Raw genomic sequence first — 11,759 nt, 5'->3', positions numbered from 1 at the left:
GCCAGGGGTTGGGGTGGGGGTCAGCGAGGGAGACGGATAGAAGTGGACTTCTGTCAAAGGCCGACTCCCGCTGCTGACAATCAGGGGATAATAGCTTTTATAGACAAAGGAGAGGGCTACACGCAGAAACAGTCAGCTCTGACAGTCATCCTCAGATCGGTCATCAGGGGTTTGACCAGCGTCATCTTGGTTACTTTAAATACAGTTAGTCTTCAGTTCCAGGGGCAGTTTGTTTCCATTGCTTTGAGGCCAATTCTCGGAATTGTGGCAGCTTAAGTCATGGGTACAGTCTGGTCATCAGTAGTTAACTTCTACCTGGTGGGAGTTTCAGTATCTATGAGACAACTCACAGGATATGGCTTGGAATATTATCTATAACCCTTAGGAAGGAACTGAAGGTCCTTGACTATGCTTAATGTGTACATTATTATTACTTGGTCTCACTTGATTTTTCCTTTGTTTTTGCATTTGCTCACTTCTCTGATTAAATTTATTCTTTGGCTAAAGGTTTTCCACAGCAGAGCAGGGCAAGGACCATAGGACCCTGCTCCGTTTCAATATTAGTGAAAGAATAGGTAAATAGAACCATATGAATATAGTCACCTGACCTTTGAACAGGAGTAAAGGCAATACAATGGAGAAAAGATAGTCTTTTCAACAAATGGTACTGGAACAGCTAGATATCCACATGCAAAGAAATGAACTTAGATTCAGACATTATACCTTCATAAAATTTAACTCAAAATGGATCACAGAACTCACTGTAAAATGCAAAATTATAAAATTCCTGGAGTATAACAATTTCCTAGGAGAAAAATCTGGCTTAAAACTCAACATTCAAAAAACGAAGATCATGGTATCTGGTCCCATCACTTCATGGCAAATAGATGGGGAAACAATGGAAACAGTGAGAGACTTTATTTTCTTGGGCTCCAAAACCACTGTGGATGGTGACTGCAGCCATGAAATTAAAAGACGCTTGCTACTTGGAAGGAAAGCTATGACAAATCTAGACAGAATATTAAAAAGCAAAGACATCACTTTGCTGACAAAGGTTATAGTCAAAGCTCTGGTTTTTCCAGTAGTCATGTATGGATGTGAGAGTTGGACCTTAAAGAAGGCTGGGACTGAAGAATTGATGTTTTTGAATTGAGGTGCTGGAGAAGATTCTTGAGAGTTCCTTGGATAGCAAGGAGATCAAACTAGTCAATCCTAAAGGAAATCAACCCAGGAGACCCAACCAGTCCATCCTAAAGGAAATATGTTCTGAATATTCATTGGAAGGACTGATGCTGAAGCTCCAGTACTTTGGCCATAGGATGTGAAGAGCCGACTCGTTGGAAAAGACCTTGATGCTGGGAAACATTAAAGGCCAAAGGTGAAGGGGGTGACAGAGGATGAGATGGTTGTATAACACCACCGACTCAATGGACATGTATCTGAACAAACTCCGGGAGATAGCGAAGGACAGGGAAGCCTGGAGTGCTTCAGTCCATGGGGTCACAAAGAGTCAGACACGACTTAGCGACTAAACAATGGCAGGAGAAAATTTAGATGACCTTGTGTATGGTGATGGCTCTTAGATATAATACCAAAAGAAAAAAGGAAAAGAACTCTTAAAACTCAATCTGATTTAAAAATGGGCAAAGTTCTGAACAGACCTCACTGAAGAAGATATGCAGATAGCAAATAAGCATATGAAATGATGCACCACATCACATGTCATCAGGGAAGTGCGAATTAAAACAATGAGATACCGCCTCGCACCAGAAAACTGAGGATGCTAAATGCTAATGAGGCTACGGAGCAACAAGAACTCATTCATTGCTGGCGGGAATGAAAACGGTAGTCAATTGGGAAAGCAGCTTGGTGGTTTCTTACAAAACTAAACATATTCTCACATACATACCAGTAACATGCCCTTATATTTATCCAAAGGAACTGAGAACTTATGTTCACACAGAAACCTGCACACAGATGTTTATAGACGACTCACTGCCAAAACGTGAAAGCAAGCAAGGTGTCCTTCAGCAGGTAAGTGGACAAATAAACACTGCCTGATACATTCAGACAACAGAACGTTATTTAGTGCTAAAATGAAATCAGCTATCAAGCCATGAAAAGACATGGAAGGAACCTAAACACACATTACTAAATAAACGAAGCCAATGTGAAAAGACTACGCACTGTACAATTCCAACTTTATGACATTCTGGAAAAGGCACAACTATGGAGACAGTTCAAAGATCAGTGTTTGCCCGGAGTTGAGCAGAAGGCAAGATGAAAGGAGCACAGAGGGTTTTTAAAGCAATAAAACTACTCCGATACCATAATGACGGGTACATGACATTATAGATTTGTCAAAACCCACAGGATGTATAATCGAGGAGTGAACCCTAGGCAAACTACGGACTCTGAGTGATAATGATATACCATTGTATGTCTACCAGTTGTAAAAAAATTACCACTCTGGTAAGGATGCTGATAATGGGAGAGGCGATGTATGCATGGGGGCAAGGTGTATATGGGAAATTTCTGTACCTTTTGTTCAATATTGCTGTGAACCTAAAACTGCTTTTTAAAAAGTGTATTAAAAATTAATAAAGATATTCACTTCTAACTTAAAAAGAGACTAGGTTCTGGCATGAGGTGGACTTCAGATTCCATTTACAGAGAATTGAGGGTGAAGATACTGGAAAATAAGTTTCTTTTTCCTTCTATAAAGATTTATTGCGAAACAGAGCAATTTTCTATTTTTTGGAGCACGCATAGCTTGAAATCGGACTTCTATAACAAGTTACATAACTTTCCTTGAAAAAAAAAGAAAACGCCCTATTAGACTAAGGGGTACAAAGGTAAATGGGGGAAAAACTGCATTGAAAATCCCATCAGGTTTTGTCTAATGTTCTTGAAGGGCTTTAATTTGAACTTCAAGTATATTAGCATCCAGTCCACAAAAGATGATGGAAATAATCACAGTGAATTGGGGAGTCAGAGAACTGAGGAGGAACTAACCAAGGTTTTAAGTGTTGCTTTTTCCTTTATGCAATGTTTTCTTGTCTTTAAAGAGGAGTAACTGTGGATTTTCTCTAGTAAAGTGATTTTTTGAATGTCTGGGTTTGGTTTTAGAAATAGTTTTGTAAGTCTCTGCAGTTTGAAATGATACTTCCTACCTTAAAACCTTTCCAACACAACAGGGGGTTTGAACACTCTCCATTGCTGAGGAGTGGAATTAGTTAGGACTCTTGTAATCAATAAAAATATTTTGGGATAGCACAAACCAAAAGGCTGTCTTTGGGGCTTCTCTGGCAGTTTAATGGTTAAGACTCATACCTTCCAAATACAGGGGGCCTGGTTGGGGAAATAAGATCCTGAATGCCATGTGGCACGCCCGCCCCCCCACCCCCCCAAAAAAAACACCAAAAGGTTATCTTTTACAAAGGTCCAAGGATATCTAACAGAATGAGAGGAAATTAACACAGTATCTTCTTGGAGACAAATTGGGGGCAGAAACTATCATCTTTGACTTGTTTCTGAAGCTCTTTATTATTCAATCTGTGGCCAACTATCATGGTTTAGGAGCAAATGGCCCTCTAACACGTCTATTCTCTTCACTAGATGTGTCAGACTATGGAGGCCAATTAGAAGTGAGAAGTGAAGTTGCTCAGTTGTGTGCGACTCTTTGCAATCCCATAGACTGTAGCTTACCAGACTCCTCCATCCATGGAATTTTCCTGGAGTCCTGGAGTGGGTTGCCATTTCCTTCTCCAGGGGAACTTCCCCACCTGAGGATCAAACCCAGGTCTCCCATGTGGCAGACAGACTAACCCACTGAGCCACTAGGGAAGCCAGCCCGGAGGCCAATTAGTTCCTACTTCAAATTCTGGGGTAAGAAGTCTCCTTGAGTACAGTTTGAATTAGGGTCCTACCCACAGAGCAATCAACTGGGGCGGGGGATACTGTGCACCATGTGCCCGAGGTCCTCTCTCTGCACAGTTGTGGTTAACAAGCAGAGACAGACTGGACAAGCTATGTAATTTGCAGGGCCCTGTGCAAAATTCTGAAAGAGATGGGAATACCAGACCACCTGACCTGCCTCTTGAGAAACCTATATGCAGGTCAGGAAGCAACAGTTAGAACTAGACATGGAACAACAGACTGGTTCCAAATAGGAAAAGGAGTACGTCAAGCCTGTATATTGTCATCCTGCTTATTTAACTTCTGTGCAGAGTACATCATGAGAAACGCTGGGCTGGAAGAAGCACAGGCTGGAATCAAGATTGCCGGGAGAAATATCAATAACCTCAGATATGCAGATGACACCACCCTTATGGCAGAAAGTGAAGAGGAACTAAAAAGCCTCTTGATGAAAGTGGAAGTGGAGAGTGAAAAAGTTGGCTTGAAGCTCAACATTCAGAAAACTAAGATCATGGCATCCGGTCCCATCACTTCATGGGAAATGGATGGGGAAACAGTGGAAACAGTGTCAGACTTTATTTTTCTGGGCTCTAAAATCACTACAGATGGTGATTGCAGCCATGAAATTAAAAGACACTTACTCCTTGAAAGGAAAGTTATGACCAACCTAGATAGCATATTAAAAAGCAGAGACATTACTTTGCCAACAAAGGTCCGTCTAGTCAAGGCTATGGTTTTTCCCACTGGTCATGTATGGATGTGAGAGTTGGACTGTGAAGAAAGCTGAGCACCGAAGAATTGATGCTTTTGAACTGTGGTGTTGGAGAAGACTCTCGAGAGTCCCTTGGACTGCAAAGAGATCCAACCAGTCCATTCTAAAGGAGATCAGTCCTGGGTGTTCATTGGAAGGACTGATGCTAAAGCTGAAACTCCAATACTTTGGCCACCTCATGCGAAGAGTTGACTCCTTGGAAAAGACTGATGCTGGGAGGGATTGGGGGCAGGAGGAGAAGGGGACGACAGAGGATGAGATGGCTGGATGGCATCACCGACTCGATGCACATGAGTTTGGGTGAACTGCGGGAGTTGGTGATGGACGGGGAGGCCTGGCGTCCTGAGATTCATGGGGACGCAGAGTCAGACACAACTGAGCGACTGAACTGACTGACTGACTGACTGTACAAAATGAAAATGCAGGGCTTCCTTGTTCAAAAATTAAGACTTTCAAGATGACAACAGCAGAACATTAAACCAAACATGTGGCCCTTCCAAGTGTGGGGTCTTATGTGACCACACAGGTCTCATGCCCTGAAGCTGCTTCACTCTGTGGACCTGGATGAAGAGCCTCCAAAAGGAGTTTCTAGATTCTGTGTGTTGGAATTGGAACCAGTGTTTCCTGTTTTTTTTTTTTTTTTAATTTATAACTTTAGATTGACATGTTTTCCACCATTATTGGGCTTTCTTATCAGACCCAGTAATTTATGAGGAATTGCTTGAATTATTTACATTAATTATCACTGGACCACCCATTTATTTTTAAAAGTTTTGTGCCTTCATTTTATTGTTAGGCAAAATCGATTTGCATGAACCACTCTCATGAGAAGAGCTGAAGATAATGTCTTTTTCTTTTTTGGTGGCACCAAGCCCCATGCAGGACCTTAGTTTCCCCACCAGGGATTGAACCCATGTCCCTGCAGTGGAAGCATGGAGTATTTATTTTTGGCTGCATCAATTTTTAATTGTGGCACATGAGATCTTCTTTAAGGTGCATGGGCTTCTCTCTAGTTGTGGCCCTTGGGTTTAGTTGCCCCATGGCATGTGGGATCTTAGTTCCTGGACCAGGGATGGAACCCATGTCCCCTGCCCTGGAAGGCTGATTCTTGATCACTGAACCACCAGGGGAGCCCCTGTCCTTTTTCTTTTTAACTTGGATTAATTTTAGACTTACAGAAAAGTTGCAAAGATAGGCTTACCAGTTTCCATATATCCCCCTTCCATTTTCCCCTAATGTTACCATCTGTACCATAACTCCAGTACAATTATCAGAACCCCCAAAATTAACATTGTTGCAATACTACTAACTAAAGACCTAACAGTGAACAGTGAAGGGACTCAGCCATACATATACATGTATCCATTCTCCCCCAAACCCCTGCCTCCCATCCAGGCTGGAACCTAACTTTGAGCAGAGTTCCATGTGCTATACAATAGGTTTTTGTAGGTTATCCATTTTAAATATAGCAGTGTGTACATGACCTTCCCCAAGTCCTTAACTATCCCTCCCCTCCCCGCCCCACACACCCTACAACCATGAGTTTGTTTTCTAAGTCTGTATTTTCCTGTTAAGAAAGTTCATTTGTATCATTTCTTTTTAGGATGTCATATATTTTTCCTTCTCTGTCTGACTCACTTCACTCAGTATGATGCTCCATCCCTAATGTCTTTTTCTTATTTTAGGATCCTGTCCAGGACCCCACATTGCACTTGGTTCTTTCTCCCTGTGCAGTCTAGTGCAGTCTGTAAAAGCTCCTTAGTCTTTCCTCATTTCTCATCATTGACTTTTTTGAAGAGTACTAGTTAGTTCTGTTGTCAAAGGCGCCTCAATTTGAGTTTGATGTTTTAGCATAAGTAGACTGAATATTACAGGTATGATGTGTACCCTCAGTGAATTATATCACAGGTTCCTGATGTTATGCAGCTTATTACTGGTGATGTTGACATTTATCACTTAAGGTGATTTCTACTGAGCTTCTCACTGTAAAATCACTCCTTCATTGTTAATAAGCATCTTAAGGTAGACATTTTGAGAGTATGCAAATGCCGTTTCTTCTCAAACTTCTGCCCATATCACTCATTAAAGGAACTAGTCTGCACCAACTACCAGTGTCTACCTAATGGTGATAGTTTCTTTACTTCTTTTTAAGACTGTATTTATTTATTGGCTGCACTGGGTCTTTGTTGCTTCGTGGGCTTTCCCTAGGTGTGGCGAGCAGGGGCCACTCTCCAGCTGTGGTGCTCGAGCCTCTTACTTGGGCGGCTTCTCTCGTTGAGGAGCCGGCCCTCAGTAGTTTCGATCATGGGCTGAGTTGCCCCCAGGCACGTGGAACCTTCTCGGGCCAGGACCAGGGATCGAACCTATGTCCCCTGCATTAAGGTGGATTCTTAACCACTGGATCACCAGGAAAGTTCTATAGTTCTTTTTGTCTCAGGCTTCTGGTATCCAATCAAGATGCTGTTTCCCAGAATTCATGTTAGTTCTTGTCTTCCCACCCTTTTTAGTGTGGCTGTTACTGCTTTATGATAGGGTCATTGTTAGTACTTTTATTCCACTTGGGTTCTCTCCACCTCCTAGTTGGCTTGTTTATTTTGGGGGTATGTGATATACAACTGTGGTTCTAAGGGTCAGAGTCATACAAAAAATACACCATCACTACTTCCTCACGTCTGTTACTCATTCACGTTTACCTCCCCCCAACTTCTTCCATTCTCTTCACACCTGCTCCCTATAGGTAACCAGTCTCCTTAGATTCTGATTTATCTTTTCTGTATTTCTTTTACCCACGGATGGGCAAATGTAGAATGTTCTCTCCAATTCCTTTCTTTCTTAGGGCAGCATCCTCAAGATAAACCTTTTGTGCTTTGCGTTTTTCTTTTAGCAGTATGTTTTGGCAACTGTGTTGTGTGTGTGTGTGTGTGTGTGTGTGTGTGTTAGTCGCTCAGTCGTGTCCGGCTCTTTGAGATCCCATAGACTGTAGCTCGCCAGGCTCCTCTGTCCAAGGGGATTCGCCAGGCAAGAACACTGGAGTGGGTTGCCATGCCCTCCTCCAGGGGATCTTCCCAGCCCAGGGATAGAACCCAGGTTTCCTGCATAGCAGGCAGATTCTTTATTAGCTGAGCTACCAGGGTAGCCCATTTTGGCAACTATTTTATATCAATTCACAGAGTTCTTTCTCATTTTTAAAAATTAAAGTGTTATCTACTTGTTTTTGTCTGTGCTGGGTCTTCACTGCTGCGTGGGCTTTTCTCTGGTTGGCAATTGGGGGCTTCCCTCGTGCTGGCTCCTCTTGTTGCTGAGTACCCTCTCCAGGGCGCTGGGGCCTCAGCAGTGCATGTGGGCTCAGCAGCTGTGGTGCACAGGATCAGCTGCTCCATGGCATGCGGGATCTGCCTGGATCAGGGATTGAACCCGTGTCTCCTGTATTGGCAGGTGGATTCTTCACCACTGAGTCACCAGGGAAGTCTCATTTATTTTTTTTTATTTTATCCACACCATGAACTATGTAGAATCAAGGATTGAAACTGTGCCCCCTGGAAGTGCAGTCTTAGCCACTGGACCGCCAGGAAGTCCTCTTCCTCATTTTTAAAAGTAGCTGCTGAGTATGCCATTGCATAGTATGCCATGAATGTATGAGCACTTATGCGCTTAGTGACTCAATCGTGTCCAGTTCTTTGCAACTTATGGACTGTAGCCCGCCAGGCTCCTCTGTCCATGGGATTCTCCAGACAAGAATACTGGAGTGGGCTGCCATTCCCTTCTCCAGTGGATCTTCCCAACCTGGGGATTGAACCCAGGTCTCCTGTATTGCAGGCGGATTCTTTGCCACCTGAGTTATCAGGGAAGCCAATGAAGACTTGGGTGGTTTCCAATATTTTGCAATTACACACAGTATGTGTATGTGTATTTTTCCATTGTCAGAGGTTCGTCACAGATCACTCTCCTCTTCCAATCCTTTAGGAAGGATTGGAAGTTTCTTTAGGAACTGGGAGCTGTGCTAATGTTACTGTCCATAAAATGTTTTCTTTCTTAGCTCTCCCTTTGAAGTCTGTAATCTCTGACAATAAGCATGGATTGTGATCAGGAGTACTTTCTGAGACTTTCTGAGAAAGTCTTCACTCTTTGTCTCAGCCAATAATTTGGCTGAGCCTTGTACTACCGTAGTGGTTCTCAACTTTGTCTGAACATTAAAATCACCTAGGAGTTTTTTAATATAACATGCCTAGGAGTGTTCCAGGTAGGTTCTGTAATGAATGCAAGATCTCTGGAGTGGGACTCAGGCACCTATATTATTTTGAAGTGCCCAAGAAATTCCAGTGTGTGGCTAAAGTTGAGAACCACTGGTTATATCCTTGAAATGTTACAATATTCTCCCAACCCTCACCATACTCCCTGTGATTTGAGCCAGCTGCAGAACATACTCCGGCTGATCAAGAGGTGCTCCACTCAGAGATTTCCTGATTTTTACCTGGAAAAGAGTTAAACACCTGCTGGCTTAACTTCAGGAGGATCTGTCAAAGCCTTTAATGAGGGCCTAGCTAAAAAAAAGTTCTTTCTTACATACAATCTGAATGACTGGTACAAGTTGCTTCAGGGTGAGAAGGAAGAATATTAAATTTCCCTCTCTGGGTACGTTCCTTTGCAGTTGGTAGTATTAATACGACTTTGTAGGGAATTTCCTGGCAGTCTAGTGGTTGGGACTTTGCACTTACACTGCAGGGGGGCAAAGGTGTGATTCCTGGTTAAGGAATTAGGATTTCGCAGGCTATACAACTTGTCTGGGGGAAAAAAAAAAGATTTTGTAAAGCAAAAGTCTATCAATAACACTTTCATCAAATCAAAGATACTACAAGTATAATACACCTGATTATCCTATCTTAGTTATTCTTAGTGTTAAGAAACAAACCCACTGCTAAATAATTATGAAAGTGAAAGTGAAGTCGCTCGGTCGTGCCCCACTCTTTGCGACCCCATGGACAGTAGCCTGCACCAGGCTCCTCTGTCCATGGGATTTTCTAGGTAAGAGTACTGGAGTGGGTTGCCATTTCCTTCTCCAGGGAATCTTCCCGACCCAGGGATCGAACCCAGGTCTCCCGCATTGTAGACAGACGCTTTACCATCTGAGCCACCAGGGATGAGATACAATCAAATGTAAGAAACATCTCTATTTCAGAGATATTTAAATGTGGGAAAGTATACACATTACCATTCGTGAAATCCAGATCTTTAGCTTAGACTTCTCTGAACTTCATGCCTATAGGATCATTTGAATTTCTCACAGGCTCCTCAAGCTTAACGTGGCCCACTGGGATACTCTTCACCTACATTACCAAAGCTATTCCTTTCCCTACATTCTCTATTTTGGCAAAGCAAACCACCAAATTAGAAACATGTAAGTCATACTGATCTTGGCAAGGCAGCGCCGAGCGGGGGCATGAAGCTGGATCAGGAATCCTAGCCACCAGTGAAAAATGCATTTATTATGGAGGCCGAAACTGTAAATGCAGCTACAGATTTATCATTCGAGACATAGCACAAGTGGGACAACGCTCAGAGAGATGTTTACCGTGGTGACCCAAGGATGAAGGAGCAGACGAAACCCAGGAGGGTCCTGGAATGCAGGATCGGAAAAACCAGACCCTTATCATCTTTCCCTCCCCCATGCTGTGACTATTAATGGATTTCAGGTCCTCCTGAGCAGTATAACCTGTCTCCCTGCCACCCCACAGGGAGGAGGTATCTGCCTTACTCGACCCCCACCCAGTATACAAGCCTCATCCCATCCCCAAATGCCCCGCAAGACCCCTATCCCACTCCCTGTACCCTGGCTATAAAAGTGGACTAAGGACCCTGTTCAACGTCGGTTCTCCCTTGAGCTGGCCCGCTATTCTAACAGCGTCTCCCACTCCAATAAACTTTATTTCCCTCTCATTCTGTCTCATGTCTGGAAATTCTTTTGCAGCCCGAGCCCAGGCCACGACAGTTAAGACAGAAGCAAGGCAGAGACACATACCCAGAGAGAAAGGGTGTGGGCGTCTCCCCTAGTGAGGAGGGGCACGGTAAAGAGGCAGTTAAGTCTTTACACAGGGCAGTTCTGTCGGGTCTTTGTCTTCCTTCTGGGCAATCATCTGGTTTCTCTTCCCACACCTGACCTACCTGGGACCCTCCCCTGGGTACACACGCACCCCTCAGCCAATATGGATCTCGAAGTGCAGGTTTCTGAGAGGAGCAAGGTTCATTATGGCCTGGCAGAATCTCTTGACTTTGGACCCACAAGGAGCCTTTCTGCAAAAGTATAGTTTCTCCCTTGTCCAGAAAGAGCGGGGAGTGGAGATCCCTTAATTCTTTACTCTAACAGGGTTTCGCCCCTCTGGGTCCTTGCCATGACTATTACCTTAAGGTATTTACAAGATACAAACACTGGCTGTTTACCCTGTTTCTGTTGTTACTTCCATTTCGGAGGGCAAACAGGAAGCTGACTGTAAATGCTTTAACTGGAGCCCACCTATCTTTCAGCCCAAGAAATGCTAACAGTTTTAAGTATCCAGCCTGGAGCCCACTTCTTCATGCCCCATGAAATGTAGGCAGGAGGCCAGTTGTAAATGCCTAACCTGGAGCCCATCCATCTCCTACAGCAACACCAGCCTACTGATCTCCTATTACTTTCCACATGCAAGATGTCCTTCCCATTTGGTCAGTTCTGTCTGGTACCTTGCTCTTGAATGCATTGCCTTCTCTTTCCTCCACTGTGACTCTAAGTCTTCCTCATTTCTACAAAATTACTACAGTAATCTCCTGACTACTCTCCACCCCTCTAATCAATCCCTACTCCACACTGTCCTTATTTTCTTTCTTAAACATCAATCTGATCAGATTATTCCTTGCCTAAAAATCCTACAAAATACTCCATCCAAAAAATAGGTGAAGGATATGCACAGGTCACCTCACAGAAGAGGAAAATACACATTTGTACATGTGAAAAACTGATGATCATCGTCATTTAGAAATAAATGTAACCATGACATTTTTTCACCTATCCCCAATTGGCTGAGTTTCAGAGGACAGG

The sequence above is a fragment of the Bubalus kerabau genome, chromosome 5 (genome assembly GCF_029407905.1).
Source record: "Bubalus kerabau isolate K-KA32 ecotype Philippines breed swamp buffalo chromosome 5, PCC_UOA_SB_1v2, whole genome shotgun sequence".
Classification (NCBI taxonomy): domain Eukaryota; kingdom Metazoa; phylum Chordata; class Mammalia; order Artiodactyla; family Bovidae; genus Bubalus; species Bubalus kerabau.
Note: the sequence above shows the minus strand (reverse complement) of the source record.